This window comes from Seriola dumerili, unplaced genomic scaffold (genome assembly GCF_002260705.1).
Source record: "Seriola dumerili isolate Sdu_G_001 unplaced genomic scaffold, Sdu_1.0 BDQW01000149.1, whole genome shotgun sequence".
In the NCBI taxonomy this organism is placed as follows: Eukaryota; Metazoa; Chordata; class Actinopteri; order Carangiformes; family Carangidae; genus Seriola; species Seriola dumerili.
Genome location: NW_019174404.1, coordinates 22,516,720 through 22,542,863, shown reverse-complemented (window position 1 = coordinate 22,542,863; position 26,144 = coordinate 22,516,720). Strand labels below are relative to the sequence as shown.

The 26,144-nt window shown below is 40.8% G+C and overlaps 9 non-coding genes across 9 annotated transcripts; 2 read left to right on the top strand and 7 right to left on the bottom strand.

Annotated features, from left to right (window-relative positions):
• The first annotated feature begins 545 nt into the window (after positions 1–545).
• Positions 546–618, top strand: trnaa-agc. The gene has a single exon. It is a non-coding gene; the product is annotated as a tRNA-Ala (tRNA).
• A 674-nt stretch (positions 619–1,292) lies between these two features.
• On the top strand, positions 1,293–1,376 carry trnas-gcu. The gene has a single exon. It is a non-coding gene; the product is annotated as a tRNA-Ser (tRNA).
• A 359-nt stretch (positions 1,377–1,735) lies between these two features.
• On the bottom strand, positions 1,736–1,817 carry trnas-gcu. The gene has a single exon. It is a non-coding gene; the product is annotated as a tRNA-Ser (tRNA).
• Positions 1,818–2,468: 651 nt separating this feature from the next.
• On the bottom strand, positions 2,469–2,541 carry trnaa-agc. The gene has a single exon. It is a non-coding gene; the product is annotated as a tRNA-Ala (tRNA).
• A 631-nt stretch (positions 2,542–3,172) lies between these two features.
• On the bottom strand, positions 3,173–3,254 carry trnas-gcu. Its single transcript has one exon. It is a non-coding gene; the product is annotated as a tRNA-Ser (tRNA).
• A 741-nt stretch (positions 3,255–3,995) lies between these two features.
• On the bottom strand, positions 3,996–4,068 carry trnaa-agc. The gene has a single exon. It is a non-coding gene; the product is annotated as a tRNA-Ala (tRNA).
• Positions 4,069–4,687: 619 nt separating this feature from the next.
• trnas-gcu lies at positions 4,688–4,769 on the bottom strand. The gene has a single exon. It is a non-coding gene; the product is annotated as a tRNA-Ser (tRNA).
• Positions 4,770–5,088: 319 nt separating this feature from the next.
• trnaa-agc lies at positions 5,089–5,161 on the bottom strand. Its single transcript has one exon. It is a non-coding gene; the product is annotated as a tRNA-Ala (tRNA).
• Positions 5,162–5,792: 631 nt separating this feature from the next.
• trnas-gcu lies at positions 5,793–5,874 on the bottom strand. The gene has a single exon. It is a non-coding gene; the product is annotated as a tRNA-Ser (tRNA).
• Positions 5,875–26,144: the final 20,270 nt, after the last annotated feature.

Below are 26,144 nucleotides of genomic sequence, written 5' to 3'. Positions count from 1 at the left end.
CATGTCACTGGCACACAGAACTCGGAAAAACCAAGGAGCTGCAGTCTTTTACAGGGGAATTTAGCTCAAATGGCTAGAGCGCTTGCTTAGCATGCGAGAGGTAGTGGGATCAATGCCCACATTCTCCAATAAACTTTTATTCTTGAAGAGGAGGCATCCGTGCGCAAAGCAGTGATTCTTTACCACACAACCCAGTGGACAAATAAGTGAGTACTCAGATACCAGAGAGACAATGAAATGCCATCCTATGAGTCCAGTGTCAGTTAAAGATCAACGCTGTGAAGGGTCATCAAACATGTTAACACTGCTCGCCGATTTATATACTCCAGGACCAAGTTATAAAACTGTGAAAAGTCATCTTGACGCAATTGATTTGTCATTTCCTATGACAAATGCAACGTAAAGAGTATAAATGTGCATTTCACAAATTATGCCAGCAGTTTGAAAGCTCATTTAAGATCACTTTCTCTTTTTAAGAGTTGAGAAAGGGTAATTTTTTTTCTCAATGCTTGACTGTGATTGTATCAAATACACTGAAACACACAGGGGAATTAGCTCAAATGGTAGAGCGCTCGCTTAGCATGCGAGAGGTAGTGGGATCGATGCCCACATTCTCCAAGTAAACCTCCATTCTTGAATCAGTGAGTCTTTACGCGACAGCCCAGTTGACAAAAAAGTGAGTACTCATGTGAGTGTGAGTGAATACTCATGTCCAGGGAGGTCAATGAAATGTCATCCTGAAGTCCACATTGACAAACACTTTGATGGGTTGATTGCTTATCAGGCATCAAAACACTGCTCAGCCTTTATGGTATTCTGTGACCAAGTTTGGCAAAATACGTCTATGTGATTGGAGGCTTATAAGACATCGAAACACTGCACCGGATTAATGTCACTCTTGTACAATATTATACAACTGTGGAAATGTATCGTTGCGGAAATTCGCTTGGCATTTCCTATGCGGATTGATAGTTAACATCATAAATACCTATTCTCACTTCATTTAGCTCCAAAACAAATGCACCTGTCTTCAAGGCAGTTGTTGAAAACTTAGTTAAGATTACTTGTGCAGTTTGCAGGGTGGTGAAAAAAAAAATAGAAAAAATTGAAAAAAGGCCAGCATAATAACGCTACAAGCCTTCTCGTCTGACAGGCTAGATTTACTAGGCATAAGGGCTAAATTAAGCTCTCAAATGCCCCGCACCTACGTTAAAACCTGAGGCGTTTACCTGGAAACGCTCCTGAGTTCATGACCCGGACCCGTGTTTTCGCTTAAAATTTATGAACCAGAGGACGAGGTGGCCGAGTGGTCAAGGCGATGGACTGCTAATCCATTGTGCTCTGCACCCGCATGGGTTCGAATCCCATCCTCGACGAGATAGAGTTTTCTTTTAGTCCGCAACATTTCCATGTCACAAGAGCAGATTCTCCCCAAATGTTCTCCTCCTCATTAATACGCTGTGACATGTACTTGGAAAGAACCTGCCGAACACGATGCCTCCTCTTCAAGAATAAAAGTTTATTGGAGAATGTGGGCATTGATCCCACTACCTCTCGCATGCTAAGCAAGCGCTCTACCATTTGAGCTAATTCCCCTGTAAAAGACTGCAGCTCCTTGGTTTTTCCAGGTTCTTTCCAAGTACATGTCACAGCGTATTAATGAGGAGGAGAACATTTGGGGTAGAATCTGCTCTTGTTGACATGGAAATGTTGCGGACTAAAGAAAACCCTATCCCGACGAGGATGGGATTCGAACCCATGCGTGCAGAGCACAATGGATTAGCAGTCCATCGCCTTAACCACTCGGCCACCTCGTCCTCTGGTTAATAAATTTTAAGCGAAAAGACGGGTCCGGGTCATGAACTCAGGAGCGTTTCCAGGTAAATGCCTCAGGTTTTAACGTAGGTGCAGGGACATTTGAGAGCTTAATTTAGCCCTCATGCCTAGTAAATCTAGCCTGTCAGACAAGAAGGCTTGTAGCGTTATTATGCTGGCCTTTTTTCAATTTTTTCAATTTTTTTTTCACCACCCTGCAAACTGACAAGTAATCTTAACTAAGTTTTCAAACAACTGCCTTGAAGACAGGTGCATTTGTTTTGTGGAGCTAAATGAAGTGAGAATAGCGTATTTATGATGTTAACTATCAATCCGCATAGGAAATGCTAAGCGAATTTCCGCAACGATACATTTCCACAGTTGTATAATATTGTACAAGAGTGACATTAATCCGGTGCAGTGTTTCGATGTCTTATAAGACTCCAATCACATAGACGTATTTGCCAAACTTGGTCACAGAACAGCGTAAAGGCAGAGCAGTGTTATGGTGCCTGATAAGCAATCAAACCCATCAACGTGTTTGTCAATGTGGACTTCAGGATGACATTTCATTGACTCCTCACATGAATACTCACTTTTTTGTCAACTGGGCTGTCATGTAAAGACTCACTGATTCAAGAATGGATGTTTACTGGAGAATGTGGGCATCGATCCCACTACCTCTCGCATGCTAAGCGAGCGCTCTACCATTTGAGCTAATTCCCCTGTGTGTTTCCAGTGTATTTGATACAGTCACAGTCAAGCATTGAGAAAAAAATTACCCTTTCTCAACTCTTAAAAAGAGAAAGTGATCTTAAATGAGCTTTCAAACTGCTGGCATAATTTGTGAAATGCACATTTATACTCTTTACGTTGCATTTGTCATAGGAAATGACAAATCAATTGCGTCAAAGATGACTTTTCACAGTTTTATAACTTGGTCCTGGAGTATTATAAATAAGCGAGCAGTGTTAACATGTTTGATGATCCTTCACAGCCATTGATCTTTAACTGACACTGGACTCATAGGATGGCATTTCATTGTCTCTCTGGTACCGGAGTATTCAATTATTTGTCCACTGGGTTGGTGTGTAAAGACTCATTGCTTTGCACACGATGCCTCCTCTTCAAGAAAAGAGTTTTACTGGAGAATGTGGGCATCGATCCCACTACGTCTCGCATGCTAAGCAAGCACTCTACCATTTGAGCTAATTCCCCTGTAAAGGACTGCAGCTCCTTGGTTTTTCCAGGTTCTTTCCAAGTACATGTCACAGCGTATCAATGAGGAGGAGAACATTTGGGGTAGAATCTGCTCTTGTTGACATGGAAATGTTGCGGACTAAAGAAAACTCAATCTCGACGAGGATGGGATTCGAACCCATGCGTGCAGAGCACAATGGATTAGCAGTCCATCGCCTTAACCACTCGGCCACCTCGTCCTCTGGTTAACGAGTTTCAAAGGAAAAACCCGGTCCAGGTCATGAACTCAGGAGCATTTCCGGGTAAACGCCTCAGGTTTTTACGTAGGTGCGGGGACATTTGAGAGCTTAATTTAGCCCTTATGCCTAGTAATCTAGCCTGTCAAACGAGAAGGCTTGTAACGTTATTATGCTGGCCTCGTCAATTACAGAAGAATCACATCTTCAGGACTTATGACATATTCGGTACATACTGTACTGAGGAAGATAAAATGCCGTCACATTTTCGGGATTTTGGTATCAACTTGGTACCAAAGTATCAGTTCTTGTTACATCCCTACATTTTTAAATACTCACTGGGATATTAGCTGAAATAGTAAAGCCTTCTCCAGAAGACTCCAGATTCCCCTCTCATATTCTTGATGACAGGACAGTATGTCTGAAGAACACGTTATATATATAGTCATATAACGATACATTTCCACAGTTGTATAATATTGTCCAAGAGTGACATTAATCATGTGCACTGTTTCGATGTATTATGAGCCTCCAAATACATAGACATATCTGCCAAACTTGGTCACAGAATACCATAAAGGCTGAGTAGTGTTTTGATGCCTGATAAGCAATCAAACCCATCAACGTGTTTGTCAATGTGGACTTCAGGATGACATTTCATTGACTGCTTTGGACCTGAGTACTCACTTGTTTGTTGACTGGGCTGTCATGTAAAGACTCACTGTTTCAAGAATGTAGGATAACTGGAGAATGTGGGCATCGATCCCACTACCTCTCGCATGCTAAGCGAGCACTCTACCATTTGAGCTAATTCCCCTGTGCAGTTTCAGTGTATTTGATGCAATCACAGCCAAGCATTGAGGAAAAATTACCCTTTCTCAACTCTGAAAAACAGACAGTAATCTTAAATGAGCTTTCAGACTGCTGTCAAAATTTGTGAAATGCACATTTATACTCTTTACGTTGCATTTGTCATAGGAAATGACAGTACAATTCCGACAAAAATAACTTTTCAGTTTTATAACTTGGTCCTGGAGTATTATAAATTGGTGAGCAGTGTTAACATGTCTGATAATGCTTCACAGGGATTGATCTTTACATCAAACTGGACTTATAGGATGGCATTTCATTGTCTCTCTGGTACCGGAGTATTCAATTATTTGTCCACTGGGCTGGTGTATAAAGACTCATTGCTTTGCACACGATGCCTCCTCTTCAAGAAAAGAGTTTTACTGGAGAATGTGGGCATCGATCCCACTACCTCTCGCATGCTAAGCAAGCACTCTACCATTTGAGCTAATTCCCCTGTAAAAGACTGCAGCTCCTTGGTTTTTCCAGGTTCTTTCCAAGTACATGTCACAGCAGATCAATGAGGAGGAGAACATTTGGGATAGAATCTGCTCTTGCTGACATGGAAACGTTGCAAAACTCAATCTCCACAAGGATAGGATTTGAACCCATGCGTGCAGAGCACAATGGATTAGCAGTCCGTCGCCTTAACCACTCGGCCACCTCGTCCTCTGGTTAATAAGTTTCAAGCGAAAAGACAGGTCTGGGTCATGAACTCAGGAGCGTTTCCAGGTAAACACCTCAGGTTTTAACGTAGGTGCGGGGACATTTGAGAGCTTAATTTAGGCCTTATGCCTAGTAAATCTAAAGTAAAGTGTTATGGTGCCTGATAAGCAATGAAACCCATCAACGTGTTTGTCAATGTGGACTTCAGGATGACATTTCATTGACTCCTTCCATTTCATTCACTCACACTCACATGAGTACTCACTTTTTTGTCAACTGGGCTGTCGTGTAAAGACTCACTTATTCAAGAATGGATGTTTACTGGAGAATGTGGGCATCGATCCCACTACCTCTCGCATGCTAAGCGAGCGCTCTACCATTTGAGCTAATTCCCCTGTGTGTTTTCAGTGTATTTGATACAATCACAGTCAAGCATTGAGAAAAAAATTACCCTTTCTCAACTCTTAAAAAGAGAAAGTGATCTTAAATGAGCTTTCAAACTGCTGGCATAATTTGTGAAATGCACATTTATACTCTTTACGTTGCATTTGTCATAGGAAATGACAAATCAATTCCGTCAAAGATGACTTTTCACAGTTTTATAACTTGGTCCTGGAGTATTATAAATCGGTGAGCAGTGTTAACATGTTTGATGACCCTTCACAGCCATTGATCTTTAACTGACACTGGACTCATAGGATGGCATTTCATTGTCTCTCTGGTACCGGAGTATTCACTTATTTGTCCACTGGGTTGGTGTGTAAAGACTCACTGCTTTGCGCGCGATGCCTCGTCTTCAAGAATAAATGTTTATTGGAGAATGTGGGAATTGATCTCACTACCTCTCACATGCTAAGCAAGCGCTCTACCATTTGAGCTAAATCCCCTGTAAAAGACTGCAGCTCCTTGGTTTTGCCAGGTTCTTTCCAAGTACATGTCACAGCAGATCAATGAGGAGGAGAACATTTGGGATAAAATCTGCTCTTGCTGACATGGAAACGTTGCAGACTAAAGGAAACTCGATCTCGACGAGGATGGGATTCGAACCCATGCGTGCAGAGCACAATGGATTAGCAGTCCATCGCCTTAACCACTCGGCCACCTCGTCCTCTAGTTAATAAATTTCACGCGAAAAGACACATCCGGGTCATGAACTCAGGAGCGTTTCCAGGTAAACACCTCAGGCTTTAACGTATTTGCGGGGACATTTTAGAGCTTAATTTAGGCCTTATGCCTAGTAAATCTAGCCTGTCAGACGAGAAGGCTTGTAGCGTTATTATGCTGGCCTCGTCAATTACAGAAGAATCATATCTTCAGCACCTAAATTTTTGGTACCTACTGTATTGTTGAAGAAAAAGTGAAGCGCACATTTATCCATAAAAAGTACAAATACACACATACTACAAACATACAGACTTCGTACACTGTTCTAAAAAAGTCACCACGCAATACAAGCGTCGATTTACACATACAATAACGTAAAGAAAGTAAACTAGATAGAGAAAAGTTAGAGAGTGCTTCATTCATTCAGCAATTCAACTCGGCTAACGTTACCTTTTTTCGCCAGAAGTTGCTCCTTCGGTTGCTCCTTCGTCCTCACACCCAGCTGTGAACCTCTGCGGAGGTTTTGTTACACGGGAGGACCATCTTACTAACATTTTCAATCGAAACTTTGCCGTACTTCTCCACTCTGCTATCTCTGTATTAGCTGGTAAACAAAGGGCACTTTCCCGGGCTTATATAGCTGCTAGGGGCGGGGGAAATTACCGTAATGCCTATATGCCTATAAAGCACAAGGTCTTAGCTTTCAAAAACCGTTGGAATTTTTCCGATTGCCTAAACCGTTACAGAGTTAGGGTAATCCAAAGTGCGCCTGCGCAAATGTGTCGTCGACGACACTCGGTTTTAAAGGGTTAAATGACACAAACACTCACATGGTTTTAAAATGTTTATTGATTAATTAATTGTTTGCTATTTGCTATTTGTTTTACTGTGTGGCAGTTTGCAGAGCACACGGTTCACAGCAGGGATGACAGGCTGTCCACCTCATTGTTCATCAATGAACATATTCTCCTGAGACCCAGCAATTCATTTTTGTCCAGTCTTGCGGACATTAAGTTTTTGCTCATAGCTGTCATGCTATACATGTCACTCTATTAAGTCCCATTGTTCCTTAAAGAGGACAACTGAGGCTTTAAAATGACATATCGTGTGGGGTGTGTGACCTTGCTAACTTGCCTGTGCCTGTCCTTTGTACCTGGCCTGGCATCAGTCACAAGCCATTAAAGAAGTTCATTGTAAGGACATGCAGAGTTACGGACCCACAGTTGACACTTTGTTACTCTTCCCTCCATCAAACTATCAAACTGATAGGAAACAGAAACAAAGGAGCCTTCTCTCTCAAACAGTCCATGCTTTTAGCATGTCAGAGAGACACAGAAAAGGAAGAGGGTCATCAGAAATGACTGTAAGGAAACTTCATGAAATTGCACCTCACCAAGTGGATGGACAACAAGCCTGTTGTCATGGCATCAACCGTCCATGGGCTTGAGCCTCAGGACACCTGTTCCAGATGGTCAAAAAAAGAAAAGAATCAAGTCCAAGTCCCAATACCTGCAGTGGTAGCAGAATATAACAGCAACCTGGGGGGGTTGATATGTGCAATCGCATGCTCAGCTACTACAGAATGTTCAGCCGCACCAAGAAGTGGACTGTTCGTACCATGCTCCACTTCACTGATGTAGCCATCACCAACTCATGGATTTAGTACAGACAATAAAAGGCCTTGCAACGACCTGGAAAGAAAACCTCCCAATACCTGGAGTTCAAATTCCTCTTGGCTGAGGAACTGATATCCCAGGCACAGGCATGTCAACGGGATGAAACTGACTCAAGTGACGAAGAATTTTCTCCAGAAATCAAGAAAAGGAAGCCCCACCCAGATGAGAGCATAAGGAAATACGGTGCAATCCATTTGCCCCAAATGCTCAACATACCAAATGCAGAATGTTTCATGAAATACCATTTAGAGTCAAACATTTAATGAAGAAATCACAAATGGTTCAGGTGAAATCGTGAAGTTAATACAAAAGAGTTGAAAATCTACATTTGCTATTTGTTTTGTATGTGATATTGTATTTGACTGGAGGATTCCAGTGTATCTTTCCATATACATACTCAGCCTTTAAATGTTTCATGTTTGAGAACAATATGATCCTGAATGTTGTCACATTTTTTTATTTGCAATGTGTTTTTTACCACCCCAACACTTAATTTATTCCAAAAAATTTGAATTTTAAAAACATTTTTTTTCCTGGGTCTCAGGAGGATAAGTAACGCATTGATTTGTGATTCATTGCTGCAGTACATTGTGGTTACAAGTATGAAGTAAGACTCAGTACAAGCAAACTGATACTGGAATAAGAATTCCCCGGGGGTTCAGACACCTTTTATCAGTTCCGGGAGGGAGATACCAAGTAGGAAGTGGGTAGAGGGGAATTTTAGTTTCGTGTTTAAATGTAAATATTTATGTAAATTATTTATGGGTATTCATTCATTGGGTTTAGGTGAGTAAATATTTATTGATGGCATATTTACATTTTCGTAGTGGTTTTTTGTAAATATGTATTGTATATTTATGTGGGTGTGTTTAATGGGTTACTGTTCTTATGGTACATGCCAGTCAATAATTAGAGGGAGTCAGGTATATAAACAAGTCAGTCTGTTTATGGTTATTGTTGGTGCTGCGAAAAATAAAAGAAACTACTTGATGTACGTCATCCATGCTTCATGGTCTCCTCATTGGTCGCCTCAGCCACTCGAGCCTGCTAACAAATGCAGCAAGGCATCAGATCATTTATGGGACAGAATGCTGTTCTGAGATCAGATGTAAGGAGAGAAATCTTTTCACTTTAGTTTCGTTTTAACTGATGTCTCTTTTTAGCTTTAACTGGTCAAACACTTTTGGCCTTGCTAGCCCTGATGTCATGCCACATGTCCAGAGGGCAACTGGAAATTTACCTAGCATCACTTTGTACATAAAAATATTCTAGTGTTGTTGTCTGCAATAGTCAGTGATATCCAGCCCACCAATTCATAGAGTGCAATGGTGAGCGAGAGACTTTGCATTAGTGATAAAACGTATTGATGCATGGTACACTGAGTCAAGGCTCCATAACACAGAAGATGCTGCATGCATATAAAATACATCCCTATTATCAATCAAAAGCAGAAAGGTCACTTTTTTCTTAAGAAAGTAGTTCATAAGGGAAACAGGATTCAGCTCTAAAATAAAAGCCATACAAACAACAAACACTGAGCTTCAAATCAAAGTGGTCTCAGTATTTTGGATTCTGTGACACTGTGAAAAACAGGCACTACTGGCCCGGCTGTGATTTGCCTTTGATCAGTGTTTCAGTCTGCACTTCAGGACGAGTAAAGTTGTTTATTCAAACAGGAGGTGAATGTTGAAGTCATTCTATTTGCATCTCAGTAACGTTTTTTTTGAGCCATTGAGATATAGATCTCTTTTACAAGGCCTGAATACAGAGCATAAAATAAATAACAAACAGAAAGATGAACTGCAGACATTCAAAATTTCAGTGATATAAATATACATTCAAATATGTATTCAGATAATCAACAACCAGTGTATGTTTATTATTACCAATATATCAAATAAACAACCAGGTAGACAATTAGATGACAAAAGATGATGAATTAAGTGCACTCTGTAATATTAGTTAAAAAAAAAGATTATGTAAAACAGTTACACCCCAAGTCAGTCACAGACTTTGAACCACATTTTTGAATATTCCTATCAGTATCAGTGTGACAAGTTTCACGCTGCTCTCTAAATTATTCCAGATGGATGGAGCTGAACAGCATGTGTGTTTAAAGTTTCCCTCATCATTCTCATGTCCTGTCGAGCTTCAGCTTTCTCCCGCTTCCTCCTGCTGTTTCTCTGGTGCAGGTGATAGTTTTGCTGTTATGGGCTGATGATGACCGATAGTTTTATCAATTGCTTTGTTCCGGTTTTTCAGTTTTTTAAGTCCAACAGACACAAAAACAGCATTTGTTTGCTTTGCAATGTGTGACCCTTGACCCTTATGAACTTTGGCACAGTAAAAGCACAACACTTACCTCACTAATGAAGGCCTGTAATGAAGCCAGGGGTTCTCCTGGAACCACCTCTCCTGAAATTCTTGAATGATGAAAATTAGAGTGGTATATCGTAACATTTGGTTGTCTGGGCTTTTCTCCAAGTTAGTCTACTGTCACCTCCTCACTCTTGCTGCTAAACCACCAACTGACACAGTTACCTTAAAAACCAAATATAAACAGTTCATATTATTTTAAATAACGTTGCAGCGTTAATAATTAATAAAAGTAAAATAAAATAAATGAAATAAATAAACAATTACACAGCCACAGCCCTGACTGTTTTCTGATCTATGTATTAACAGCCACATAGCTTCTGTATTTGCTTCTGTAAGTTACTGCTGATTTAAACTGAATAAATCATGTTGTGACTCCTGCAAATTAAATCCTTTTACTTACAGCTAGAAGACAAGTTGACACTGACTGTTACTGTTTGATAAATACTCATGTCACGGATGACAGACAACACAACAGAAGGCCTCTTCAAGGCCTCTAAGGGGTGTGCTAAGTGGAGCACCTTGACCTTCGATCCAAGAGGTCAAACTTACGACCTGACCTTTGAGCTTTGAACGAAATAGTATGAGGGAAGGAAGAAGAGGCGACATAAAAAGGTGACAAAAGATGATAAAAAAGGAATGTGTTCTTTCTTACATTTGCCCTTAGTTTTTGTAATATTGTAAAAGAGCAACAGAAAACAAAGCTTACATACATGCTTATATACAAATGCGCAAAGGGTGTTCCACTTAGTGCACCCCCTAGAGGCCTGGAGAAGGGTTTTTTTTTCTCTTGCATTTGTTTTGGCGGTTCGTGTGTTTTCGTTTTATTATCATTTCTGTATTTGCAGCACATTTCTGTTCTTGTATTTCCTTTGTATTTTCCTATGTGTTTTTGAATCTGCATCGTTTTGGAATTTGCAGCGCGTTTGCCCTTGTCGACCACCGTAGATCGCGCCTCAATCTACTCTGCACACCCTTGTGCCATTCTTCCTTTTTTTTTACCCTAGCCTCCAATCCCCAGCCTCCTGACTAACTGTGAAACATGATAAAAGCCATGTTGTTAAGGCGCCGCAGGCGGCTGTGATTTTTAGTGAGCAGTTGGCTTCTGTACCTCTCGTTCTGTGTTGACTAGTGTGTGTAGTGAGAATGTGTTCTCTGTCTGTTGTTTGGTTATTGAGCTGAGAGTTTGTATTTATTATCTTTAGGTTAAATTTCTGGTAATCTGAACAATAAAAGGCTTTGCTTGCCAGATCAATTTGCATATGTTGCTTACCTTACCCCTAGTTACCTGCAGGGTTGTAACACTTGTCTGCACAACATGTGCACATTTTAGAAATATTGCAAAGCAGAAAAGAGTGAAGTGGTAAGATGAAGCCCTGCTGGTGACCTTATACCACACTTTTATATTTGTTATCTAAACCAACAATCCTTTCTGAAGCTGCAAATTAAGGGTCTGACAGTGTTCAACCTCATTCTCCAGGCTGGAAACTTTTTTCTTTAAGTCTCTTAATTATTATTTGTTCCTCAGATATTTCTTCCTCACAGTCATCCTGCAGCCGTTTTTGTCTGGAAAAAAAGAGAAAATTCTATTTTAAGTAACCACTTTAAATGTAAGTCAAAAGATGCTGTTCACTTGCTAAAAAAAACTGTACTGTATTTTCTCCCACCATTCCTATTACTCAGCAGCTTCGTACACACGGCACACATACTGCTGGATACAGTGAGAGTATGATGTATACTAGCACCAGTACTGACCTTACTGAGCAGATGTGGATCCGTCAGCCGTGCAGGACTGACCCACTTTTCTGTTCTGCTTCATTTATTTGCTGTGAGCTCACGCAAGCATTTCCTGTTTCTGTGAGATCTCCAGCTCTGACTGACCTGCAGACTCTCAGTTTTGACTGTGCAGAAGTTCATGATTGGTCAATCATCTAATGACTCTTAATATTTCCATTTATAATAATATCAATATTTATTACCCACATCAGAATGTGACATTTTTAGGGGCTGCGTGTACTTAACAGTGGATGCATTTTAATGAATGGGAAACTAAATTCAGATGTTTTCAGCTCCTTCTGCACAAGATGTTGTTTTGAGAAGTTAACTTCTAACAACTGAAGTTAAAATGCATCAATCTCTGAGGCTGAAAAATGAAGCCGACACTGAAGAAGCAAAACCTGCAGTTCCTGTAATGACCACTAGAGTCTGGCTCCAACAGTGAGTCAGTCTCCATAGACTCCCATGTTAAAATGTCCAACTTTACAGCAGAGATAAACATGTTTACAGCCTGGTACAAACACAGTTTTGCGGGGCGTCACATAGCTCAGCGGGTTATGCAGGCGCCCCATATATAGAGGCTACAGTCCTCGCTGCGGCTGGCCCCTGGTTCGACTCCTTTCCTGCGTGTCATTCCCCCTCTCTCTGTCTCACCATTTCCTGTCTCTCTACTGTCCTGTCCATTAAAGACACAAAAAGCCCAAAAAATTCTTTAAAAAAAAAGAAACAGTTTTGGTCTCTGAAGCTGATTTCCTCCTTCATGACAACTGTTTATATAACTCACCTGTTTACATTTCATTAAGGCTTAAAGTTCTGTATGATTGAGCACGTGCCTCTTTGAGTGACAGGTGGGTGATCTTATGGTTGTTACAAACCAACATGAACTGAAGTCCCACCTCTTTGTCCATTTTTGGATCAGCTGGGAGTTAGGGGCGGAGTCACACACTGCCGAGATTGCGACGGTGAAGCAGCTCACTCTGAGCTTCAAAACCGCTCTTCAGAAACCTGTGGGTGACGTCACAGGGGCTATGTCCAGTCCATGGTAAAGAACACCAAGGACGAGCTACATTACAGCAGGCTGTCTGTCAGGCCTGCATCTGCACTGGCACCAGTGACCCTACAGCAGGAAATACAAAATACAGAAGATCCGCTTTTTGGGGGGCTCTCTCCACAGAGCTTCTTCTTTCTCAACCTTTTCAAGCTGCGACTCCCACAAAAATTGAAGTTGGAGTTCTTGACCCCTCCCTCTTGACTCACAACACGGTGCAGTGACCCATTTCACTTTGACGCCGTGCCCTGTTGGCTCTGCACACAACACAGGCTTCACAGCAGTCGAGGACTGAGTGACCCTCCGCTTATTCCAGGGGTTACTTCCACACAAGGCAGTCACCACAGACGTACACAAACCTTTCATTACTGACCCCGTGATGCTTGTTGGAGGCCAAATCTTGTTGGCTCGCCTTCACATATCTCTTCTTGGTCTGCATCTTGAGCTGGCAGACTTTTTTTTTATGCCTCCGTGCCAGCAGCAGCCTGGCTATCATGATTTTATTCCAACAGAAATTTGTCTGTGACAGTGAAATCGCTTGAAAAGTCATTTGGTGTAAAGCTGGCATAAGTTGTCCCTCAAGTCTCCCGCAACTTTCCCTGCGTTTGGGTTCCTCTGATTTTCCCTTTGCAGAGAAGGATCTTTTTGAATTGAGATAGCAGGAAGAGGTGTAGTCACTTGACCTTTTACCTCCTTTTCTCTTTTTGTCCCAATGTAGCCACACTATGCACATGCCAGTTACATGACTGACATCCAAACACAATGCAAGCCAGATGTGATGCAATGGATACAATTTCAATGTGTTCTGCATCTGTTTACACCCGTAGTACCAAGGGGTTTTTCTAATCCACATCATATATCCAGATATAGACCACATGTTAATACCAGGATCGTACCTCTCCAATATGGCTGTATAAAATGCCTCTTCTCCATTTTAACCGTGGTGTTCCTCAAGTTTTTGAATGTTGGTTATGTTTTATTTTTGTGTAACTTACTTCTGTTTTTATGTTTGTTTTTCTTTTGTTTTTAATTGCTGTTTTTAATTTCCTTTTTTTCTGTAAACCACTTTGTAATTGTGCTAAGAAAAGTGCTATATAAATAGAGTCTATTATTTATATTGTTATTATTATAAATCAGACCACAGATCCCCAGCAGATTGTTATGGCAGCCAGGCAAGCAGTTGTTGAAATATCTTGTTCTGGACCAAACACACAGCAGACATCACCAAACATTGACATCACTATCCTGAGGGCAGTATTGAAATAAAAGACAGAAATGAAGTATTCTCTCTCACAGGCTGCTGGGAAAAGACATAGATACATCAATTTGAGGTGAAAAAATGGGAATGGAGCCAGAGGGAGGGACAGAAGAAGACAAATGAGAGGTACAGTATATAGAGCCTCGCTGCACTGCATCATACAGGGAGCATCTGTGTCACCAGCTCACAGCTGAAACCCCCGTGATTCACTTCCTACTTTGGAAATAGGCCATCACTCTCCAGGCGACACTCTTTCATCTCCAAAGACAACATATCACTCAACTGCATTTTGTTTGGAGATTATGGGACCAATTACTAGAATGCAGTGACTTATTAGGGTCAGTTATGGAGACTAAAATATACATTTATATATTTCTCATAAACCCTGCAGACATAACCCTGTAGAATGCACAAACAGCAACAAGAGACCACTTTTACTTTTTAAAATGCTAAAGAGTTCAGTATCACACTTTCCAAAATGAACGTGTACTTTGTCAGCAGGAGTCATGTAAGAATAAACTCTCTCTGTTGCAGCTGATAAAACAGCTGTATGCTGACATGCCCCAAATGGCAGGAAGAGGAACATGTTTGAATCTGTCAGACTTCAGTACTCTTACTGTAAATCCTATGAGCTGCTGTCAGTTTACTGACACTGTGTGTTAATCTGGTGCAGGATGTTTTTTTTTTTTTTTACAAAAAAGTATTCAAAGGGACACAGGAGGAAAAAGAACATTTTCAACAAAAAATGGAAACATCTCTCTCTGATGTTACAAGTTTTTTTTCTTCTAATAAGGAGACTTGGGATGGTTGTAACATTTTTGACTATATCTTGGACTACTTTTAAGCCAGTGTGTTCAAAATATAACACAAAGTAGTGACACGCGTCTGCTATGAAATGGTGTAGGTGTTTTCTCCGCAACACAAACAGAAAATGCATGGTTTAGTCTCTTACACAAGGGGCTCTATTTTAACGATCACTTTTGTGGTTCAGAGGTTTGTACTTAATCTCTTAATTATTCATGAGAGTGTTGTGGACAAAACATCCAATAAACAAATCAAAGTGCATCTCCCATTCCTTTTAAAAGCCAGGCGTGTTTCCACCTTGGTGGATTGCTATTATAACAGCACAGTCTCACACAGAGTTAGATTCTATTTGTGGAGAGTTGATCACATATTGTGACAGACCAGTGAGTCCAGCCCTGATACTCGCAGGCAGCAGATCTGTACACACCGAGGGGAAAGGAACGGCTGAGAGAATCAATGCGCTGCGCACAGCTCTACAAAGAAGCTACGGCATAAATCATGCTAGACATTTTATGTTTATTATGAGAGGTGTAAATACATTTTTGATTCAAAAAATTGGACAAATTTGGTCTAGGTTATGAATGGGAAACACTGTGGCTCACTCTGCTTGTGTGTCACAGGCAGAGTGTATGAGCTCTGTGTGCCAGTGTATGTTGAAACATGTTACTCTCTTGATAATGCTCCTTAAAATAACAGTGAAATACTGACTTCAGAACAGGTTTTTGTTGGTCAGTAGAGCAAACGAGAGTTACGAATGTAACTACGGTTCTATGAATCCTGGATGACCACCAGAGGCGGTGCTTTAAGCACTGAATCTTCTGTCTCGCATATGTGCAGGTCGAGAATTTAATATCAACAAAGTCACCTGTGACCCCAGATGACCCGAGAGAGGGTATATCTTCCGGTGTCATCAGGGAATCAGTTCCTACCGAACCTCCTCGTGAGGTCACGCTCTGGCGGTCATCCAGGATTCATAGAACCGTAGTTACATTCGTAACTCTCGTTCTGTTTCATCCTTCCTGACCACCAAAGGCGTTGCTTTAAGCACTGGATGACTAGTGCCAACAATGTCACGAGGAATCCCAAGTACATACCTTACAGCATAGACGCAGAGGAACTCGGCAGAAGTACCATGCCCAGAGGATGTGGGGTGGCGACATTCACCTGGTACAACCTAGAGAATGTGCTCTTTGAAGCCCATGAGGCAGCAGCACATATGGCCTCTGGGGGCAATCCCCTCAGGGCTGCCCATGTTGAGACACTCCTGGTAGAGTGAGACTTGACTGCAGATGGCATAGGGCGATCATTCACCTTATATGCATGAATGATCACATCCACAATCCAATGGGACAGGCGCTGCTTGGAAAGAGCACAACCCTGTCTGGGGCCATCATAACAAACAAAGAGCTGCTTGGACCGCCGTACACTTGCAGTAGTGCCAACATAGGCTCTAAGGGCCCTTACTGGACATAGCAACCTCGACTTCTCCCCTTCCCCTGATGGGGGATCAAACTGTACTAACTGAATAGGCTGGTTGAGGTGTAAGTGTGACAGCACCTTAGGGAGAAATGCCGTATTCAGCCACAAAGTGACACCTGAGCCATCTGGGTTCCACCTCAGACACGATTCACTCACTGACAGAGCGGGCAGGCACTGACGCACTTGGCTGAGGAAATGGCAAGGAGGAACACAATCTTAATGGACACCCACTTCAGCTCCGCCCATGTCCAGGGCTCAAAAGGAGGCGAGCATAGAGTATCCAACACCAGGGGCAGGTCCCAGACTGAAGCTCTTAGAGCGCCTGGGGGACACACCCTCCAAGCCCTTCTTAAGAAAAGGGACACTAGAGTGGTTCCCCACTGTATCATGGTTGACCCGAGCGTGCCGGCATGAAATAGCAGCCTCATATACTCCACATGTAGAGGGAGAACGGCCCTCATCTAGGAAGGACTGAAGAAACTCCAAAATGACAGGTACGGATCAATGCACTGGGTCCTTGCCCCGACCTACACACCAACATGAAAAGAGTTTCTGTTATCGTATTGTAAACGGGTGGAAGGTGCTATTGCACTATCAATAGTCTTTCTGACTGCCTCATTGCAAGTGTTTAGTAGCAGCTCAGGCCCTCCAGGGGCCAAACGCAAAGTTGGAGGCAGCAAGGATTGGGATGCCCAATCGGACCTAACTGGGATAGGAGATCCCTCCTGTCGGGGAGCCGCCACAGCGAGCTGCAGCAGAGACTGCACAGCAGGGGGAACCACATCCTCTCTGGCCAGAGGGAGGAGGCACTGCATAGACACTCTCAGCCTCCTTTATTTGTGCCACTTGGCGTCCAAGTGGAAGCTGTTCAGCCCAATAAGCCCAAGGGAACAACGGTTGAGGCCACTGTCAGTTTTCCCAAGAGCCGCAGAATTTCGCCCACACACTGAGGGGATGGACAGGCCCTCATAGTGATGGTGTTCAGAGCCACTCTATGAAAATTGTGCTCTGAGAGGGAGTCAGCAAGCTCTTTTCGAAATTGACCGTGAGACCCAGCTTAAAAGAAGCAACATATGTGCAGTGGTGCAGAGTCTGGGGGAGGTTAGGGCCAACTGTACTAAAGGCCTAATCACCCATGGTGCGCAGTCTGGAGTGGGGAGTGTGGAGTAATTGGGCATCAGAGGAACGCAGGGACCTTGAGGGTTTGTACGGATGGAGAAGACTGGTTAGGTATTGAGGTGCAAAACATGGAGACATTTATAGACAAGTAGGAGTACTTTAAAGTGAATGTGGTATTTGACTGGGAGCCAGAGTACTTGCTGAAGTGTGATGTGCTCCCAGGGCCGATGACATAAGATGATATAAGGATTGTGAGAAAAACTTGATATTGAAAGTTTTTTTTATTGAAAACTTAAATGGCTTTTTTAATAATTTAACAGGAGTGGCCTATTGAGCAGCTGGAGGAGTGGTCTGGTGGGCAGCAATTGACAGGTGTGATCTGTGGTTATCCAGGAGAAGTACCACCTTTTCTCAGGGCTGACCTTGGTGTGGTTTACAAAATGCTTAAGAAAGTTGCTCTTCTTTATCACTTGGTCAACTTTTCTGAGAAACACTGCTGCATTGCTTTTGTTAAAACTGGCGGTCCGTACCAGGCTTTTGGCATCAGCACTCCTAATGGACAGAGTTGGGTTTCTTTACATGTAGGCTGAAAACCAGTCTCCTCCAGCCTTTGAGGATTCGTCCAATGAGCAGATACGCAAGATCTCTCAGCTGTAGGTTTAATCACATGCAAAATGTTCAATACTTTCCCATCCAATGTGTTTTGCATTGCCACCAATATAAACTGCTGACTTTCCCCAGACTTATCCTTAACCAATTCCTATCTGCTTACTTCACGTGGACAAACTCCATAATATGCATCAGCGGCCTTCATCAGGTATTTGTCAATTCATTCTCTTGCTCATCAGTGAAGACCTTTTGTCCACTATGGCTAAGCCTACACGTGGAGGTCTGCTCTCTCCTAACATCTTCCTCTCTTTACAGAATCTGTACAGAGTGACAAGGTGTTGGATCACTTCCAAACAGACTCTGGTGATGTGAAGGTATTTTTCCATTTTTATTAAGTCTCTGTGTTTCTCCACAGGTCACACACAGGTTTTTGACTGTAAGTAATGGTTCACTGTTTATTTCTAGCAGAGCTGATAGTGTCAAGCTGTCCAATACCCACTGGCAGTTACCATAGCAACCAAGGTTGAGCAGATACCCTCTGGGATAGGACAAGACAGGGTCTCTGGTGAATAGTCATCACATCCCATAACCATTCACACGCCTCAGGGTCATGAATTACACACATTTTCTCTAAGTAGGACAGAAGCATTGGGATGTACAACTCGAGTGAGGTAAAACGTGTGTTAATGTCTGGGATTAGATAAGCAATTTTTGAGATATCTTGATCTGGATTGAGTGTCAGGGAGATGGACAGACCAGCAAAGTGATCGACATGGAAAAACCCAAAGCCCAGTGTTTCTGATGGTGGAGGATGGACATGCGGCATATCTGATTAACATGTGGGAAACCAGAGTTTCCTTCCCATGAGAGTTAATGTTTGCTTTTTTTATATAGTATGCTAGGGGTATGGCTCTAGAGATAGCAATGTTGCTCAGTTGGTCATACAACTATGCCATGACATTTGCATAGAAATTCATGCTCCCCAGAGGATAAATCCAATCAACTGGTGATCAAATGACTTTAGTACTACATTAAAGCATTGATATTGTGAGCATGTTAGTATGCTAACATTTAGTTCAAAGTATCGCTATGCACTATAGTGAAAAAAATGTTGATAGAAAGTATGGTAAAAAATTGTCAAACAGCAACAGTAAAAGACCATAAAATCTAAAATAGTATATCGCTGTAGTAGATACATTAAATTACCCTAAACCAAGAGTGCATCACGTTAATCTTTACCGTCATAATATGTAGAAATCACATTGTTTTACTGTGAATTACTTTTTACTGTGACATTTTTTGGGGAAAATTAATGGGAAAATTCCCTAATTTCAAAATCATGTGTTACTGGTTTCTCTGAAATTAACAGTATTATTCTGTTTAAATTACATATTTTGCCGATGTGTTCATTCAAAATTACAGGCCAAAACCTTTCACCATTCAGCAAAAACATACTTTAATTTCTACAGAAACGATATATTAAAAATATGGTATATCTTTGTTAAATAATGTTGAGTTTATTTTAGTATGACCAAGGTAAAACATATAGCCTATGTTTGAATATACTGTCTTAATATGATGATAGAACAAATAAAGGACACTTTAAGAGAGTGCAAGGATGACCAAAAATCACAACAGTCAAAAATCTTGTAGCTCCCCGACAAAATCAAAAATATACAGTTTGAAATACATTTATGAAAATGTATGTGCATTATAATTCATAACACTATACCTTTTGCATAAAAAACTTCCAAAAGCATGTGTTTATATTTTATTTTTTGGCATACTATGCAGCCTTTCAAACACTGCTGAATGTGAAATTGAGAAATATTTTTTCTCTTGCACCTGGTGAGTGAATGAAACCGTTGTCAAAGGAACCTTGTATTGCATCGCTGAAGATAATTTAGGCTCACATTGCATCGGTGGCTTCCCAGAAAATTTCAGTCGCTTACAGCATTTCTGTAGGTACTGCCTGATAGCTCCATTTGAATTTCAGGGTGATGATCCAAATCTGTGACCAGAGTGACCAGAGTGGACCATTGACAGCTACAATTCTGCTGTTGATTGTCTCCAGACTGACGATACACCAGATGCAGAAGGAGTTCAAGAAGTTCAAGTCAGTATTCAATTCTTTGAAATACTTTCATGCCTGTTGGCCAGGTTTGCCACCCTGTCTAGGACACGACATCTTCAAGGGTGTTTTGTCCTATGATGTTTGCGCATATTACATAAAGAAAAAGGCATGGTTCACTGATTCCACTCTGAATCGATGCATTAAACAGTTCAAATACTGTGCATCTGATGTTTCTACAAAGCCACAGTAGGTAACTGGGTGAAACATACAACAGTTGATGTGTGACAGCTGACTCTGCAGCTGAAAGATATTGTGGACATGATGTGTGTTCAGAAAGTCTCTGAATCTCAGGTTGCATATCTTTTATTTTCAAGAATATTTACAGTCCAGAAAAGCTCTATTCCCACAAAGTAACCTGAAACCAAAGCATCACTACTTAGATTAAATATCTCACCATTAAAAAAAACAGTAAAAAACTGGAAGCAGGATTGCCATTATTTTACTGCAAAATTAACAGTACCCTGCTGTTGCTGACATTTACAGTTTGCTACCCATTTTTTTAAATACAGCAAAAAGTTGTTATTTTCTACCTTTACAGTACAATACTGATGAAGGATTAGCAGTTTATTACTGTTTACTGTTTATTTATACTTTTTTCACAGGAGCTACATTTGCAGATTTTGACTTTAAACTGCAGTACATGAAACACGTTACAGTATACACTATTGACAAATTAACTGCAAACAAAAAGTACTACAGTGATTTATTTTCTTCCCTAAACTTTGAGTTGATAAATTATTCCTTGGCAGTCTTGCTATAAAACACTTTGTTTTAATACATTGAATAAACATGGTCTTTGAAATTGCAACTTAAAATTTTAAGAGGAATAATACTGCTTCAAAGTGTCTTTTTAAATCACGTCTCTGTTGAGCTTGTGAAAACACTCAGGGCAAATGAACCAAAATTTCTATCATTTAAAAACAAAATCTCTATCAAGCGTTGGAGTCTGCTTCAAAACATTTAACACTGAACGCAAATAAACAAGAGAAATATTATCAAAAATAATCAAGTAGTTCTTTAACATAAGCTGTTGTACTGTATGTGTGTATTTATAAGAATTGTATGAGGGAACAGCTTAAGGAGTGAATGAGTGGTTCAAGTGAACTGAAAAAAGAGTGTGGCTAAGACACTAACAGTGTGTGAGTGAGTGTGTGAACTGACTTATATAGAGTCTCACTCAAAGTCCTTAATTTCTTTAGTAGACTGGAGACATGAGGGTTGACTGATGGCATCTTTTTCTGAGTGATCTTCCCCATTTTCCAAGACTTTGACCCATCCAGCCTTGTTGCTAGGGTTACCACCCAATCGTCCCATATTTGAAAATAAAATGCTGCATCCTCTATTAAATTAATATAATATAATAGTAATTTAGCGTAAAGGAACAGTTCTCGACTGTGAAGGTTATGGTTCCCAAAACAGCATACTGTAATATTGTATACATTATCACCATATTTTTTACAGTGAAGTTTTGGCAACTACAGCTGCCAGTGTTTTATCGTAAATGACACTGTTTTTCTTTACAATGTGTAGAGTCTCACAGAGCTGTTAGCAAGGTAACCCAGTCCAGTGCAGGCGCGTGCTTTAGTGAACTCAAGTGTTACAGTCGGTATCTTGCTTGTTTAACTTGTTCCTTTTAAAATACACATTTTAATTTATGCTTCTGTCTATAGCAAAGAATTTAAGAAAAATAGATTTTCTTATCTTCATTTGTGACTCATTGTTGTATCCAACCTAAGTGATAAGGTAGAATACACACAAATTGGCTCTACACATCTGTTATTACAACGGCTGAATGATCACTGCTTTGGAGTCTATGAATGCTACCCTACAGTCCAATTAGCTATGATATGATTGGTTTGCATTGTTTCCACTAACATTTTGCTACAGGAAAACCTGTTTGTCTATCAAACACTTTATAATTATTGGGAAACTGAATTAAATGCCCACGCATTCCATCTTACCTGTGATGGTCCCTTACAGTTTCTCAGCATCATGGGAGAAAAGGCCACAATAAATGACTTATTGATTTCTGCAAAGCTAAAACATGAGGGCCTTGGGGAGCCTCAAGCCATACAAATGTAATTGGACCAGCAAGCAGCATTTATCTTGATTATGGAAAATTTGGTCCTATATGGATAAGGTAAGTATGGGCTATTTGTCAAAGTCATAGCTGGGGAGGACATGGAATCTGCTCCTATGGTAACTGCCATCAGATCTACTTCATTTTAAGGACTACTGCTTCTTTTTTTTTAATCATAAAAAAAACACTTAAGCAATATTTGTTCACACTCCATCATTAAGTCACATGTCTCTTAATAATAAACACTTGACCTAATTATGTCTACAGTGGAAACACAAAACCAAAACAGTCCAGAGCTCATTGTCTTGGTTATAGAACAGGACTGACGTGTCGTCACAGCTGAGTCAGATGGCTTTGGTTAACGAAGCTCAGCTTGTTCTTGCTTCCAAACCTCCAAAAGGATTATTGTCCCTGTGCTTCCTCTGAGCCTGTGAAAAGACACTGTTGGGGATTTGAGGATTTGCTAATAGCAGGGTCACATCCCACACAAACAATTAACCAGGGAAAGAGTGGGAAAAAAAAGAGTCAATAAAGGAAGTTACCACTGAGTTTGGAGAAATCCTGTTGCAGCCGGTTTCACAGTCAGAAAGGGTTTAATGAGGATTCTTTGAACAAAGGCAAATATAAAACACAATCAGAACAGAGGAATCCAGGCAGGAGGGAACAGTTTATAAAAGTGAAGCATGAAGAGGCATGTGTGTGTGTTCTTTAATACACCAGCAACAAAGGTGGAGAAGGTTGTGAAATCCTGAATGCTTGAAGAAATGTTCCTTTTACACTGCAACTTTGACCATGTTCAGGTTGCCTGGGGAACCCAAAAACTACAAAGAACAAGGATGCGGGTGTAGTCTTGGCTTGGCAGAGGGGGCCACCTGTAACTGCCTTAATCAGACCTTGCATATCTGTGGCCATTTTTTTATGCATCTGCCTCAGCGTCAGCCAGAGCCTTGTGAATGCAATATCTTGAGAATTCCTCAAGGGAATCCCTTCAAATTTGGCACAAACATTCACTTGGACTCAAGGAGGAACTTATTAGATTTTGGTGGTTAAAGGTCAAAGGTCAGTGTGACGTCACAAAACACTTTTTAGTCATTACTGAAGGCTTCACACAGCAATTATGACAAAAATTCACACAAATGGTTCATATTTCTATGACTCTGGATAAACAGGGATGTAACCTGAAACTAGTCTGAGTTGAGGTGGCAGACGACCATGAGGAGATGATTCTAGTTTTAAATTAAAATCACTTTGACAGAAGTGTAGTGGCTATTTGTTGCCTTAGCATATTGTCATTTCTCCCCAATTGGACAGTAAATAGGATGGTACTATAAATAAAAAAATTTTAAAAATTGAAATTTCTAAGATTCCAGCATAATGCTGCAACATAACAAAATGTGGAAAAGGTGAAGGTGTCTGAATTGCTGTGGTAAAATGGCGTTTTTGAGGCAGAGTCAAAATGGGCAGAACATAAGGCAAACACATACAGCCTAGATTATCTGCACAAGAAGAACCAGAAGTTGTTGCTGAACAATTGACTGTTTTTGAAAACAGGAAAGGACTCTTTGAGACATTGCAGTCAGGACGTAGGGTGAACCACAGATCAAAGACTGCACTCCGTAATGTGAGGTCCCTCCTTGAGCCTCTTGTTCTCTTTATACATGTTACCCCAGGGGCATAATGTGAGCTTTCATTCCTATACACATGACACTTAATTATATCGCTCTTTTAACTCCAATGAGTCTTATCAAGTTAATCTACTCAATCACTGCATCCTTGACCTAAAATGCTGGATGGCACTCATGAATATTGATCACACTGAGGTAATCATTTCTGGCCCTGACACAGAGTTTACACCTCAAAGTACCTGGGCTCTGTCCAAAAACATGGTAGACAGCTGTGCAAACCTTGGTTTGATAACCACCTCAGCTTGAACTAGCATGTCAACACAGTTGTCCAATCTTGTTTTTTTGTAGCTCAGGACACTCAGTCCAGTTTTATCTAGTAGAAATCTAGAGACTGTCTTATATGTTTTTATTTGCTGTAACACTCTCTGTACATGTCAGAGTCTACAGGAATCACAGCAGCAGCAGGAACTCACCTAAACAAAAAGCAGAGTGTACATCATTCCCATTTTAGCTTCTCTTCATTCATCAATTCATCAATTCATCAATTTTAGAATTGATTTTATTGATGATCGGATTCTATTGGATTTTATTCATCAATATCTAATTTCCATTTACTTAAACATGTTAAACACATCATTGGCGGTGGTGCTAGGTGATGCACCATCAAATAGGGATGTCACAATATCAGAATTTTGGTAGCTGGTACCAGTACCATTGAAATTCCATGAGTCTTGTTATCAAATTTGAACCACAGCAAAAAGCAGAAAACAAGGTAGAACCACATCTCTAGTACACTATGACACCTACTGTACTGTAGAATAACAGTCCAGTGCCGTCACAGTATTTTGGCATTGACTTAGCACTGAAGTATCTCATGACATCCCTACTGCCAAATCACATGACATGCACTGGCCCAAAAAGACTTTTGCCATTCCTAAATTACAAAAGGAATGTCTGTCACAAACCCCTGAAATGACTCTTTGTGTGATTAGAATCAGATCCATTCAAAATCTAGACGATTCATCCATGTGTGCAGGGAGCTAACAGACATCAGTCAGCTCTGCCAGAGGACTCTAGTGCTCATTTTCTATGGGCGCCAACATGTGGAATCTCACATAACCATCCCTTGGAAACCTTCTTTACAGAGTATGCATACCCGGTGATCAGTTTTTTATTGGAATGAATAGGGCACCATCTTAATGCCTTCACCGTCCACTTGCTTATTCGTGCAATTATCCAATCAGCCAATCGTGTGGTAACAGTGCAATGCATAAAATCCTGCAGATACAGGTCAGTTCAGGTTCAGTTAATGTTAACATCAAACACCAGAAAAAATGTGATCTGTGTAGTAAACACTTCTCAACTTGAGGCATTGGTGGAGCCTGACATCAGCCTCAAGACCCAAGACACCACATCCTCCAGCTCTGCCGTCAGTAATGATGTTATTGTTGTACCCCTGCGCTCATTCCTCAGATTCCTCAGTGAAGGCACAGCTTCCCTGTCTCATTATCGTTCAGTAACTCACTACATCTCTTGCTTTGAATGTTTTCCAATTAATAAACAGTGATTAGAAGAACAGACTCACAGTCTAACCTCATTTGAATAAAACACCTGTCAGTGGAAGATCAAATTAAAGGGGAATTCTGATGTATTTCAACTCGCCATATGACCCATAAACGTGACCATTATGACCATAGGATTCATCCTAACTTTAAGCATAATGGCCAGGACCAGGTGCCTACTCACTAGCAGTGAAACGATTCTGAAACCGAGACTTACTAATGTAGCAAAACTAATTTTTCACTTCAAAATTAACATTATAACACATAAATCACAAAATTATTACTCTATTTAAAATCAGGGCAAGCTGTATATTTAGTAAATACACCCCCAGCCCCCCACTACTGGTTGCCCTGATGTATGATGTTTTGCGCAAGGCCCCCGTTTGCCTGAATCTCTGTAAGAGAGGTAGTGTGTGCAAAATTAGAGTCACAATGACCACATTCATAGGAAACTCTCTTATTCGTTAGCATGAGAAGGGGGTTACTGTGGGGACTGCAGCTCCCCCTGCTGGCAAGAATGAAATATAAATAATTCAAATAATCTCTAATAAAAATAAATCTTAATGCTTACTGCATTATTCTGTTGTGGTTCTACTGTGGAAACATGGTACATTTGAAGTAAATTTTAAACATAGATATGAGTTTCTACTTCAGTCTCTTGCTGGCTGTAGCAAATCACTGGTGCAGAAAATAATATAAAATAATATATTGCTGTTCATAGCTCTGTG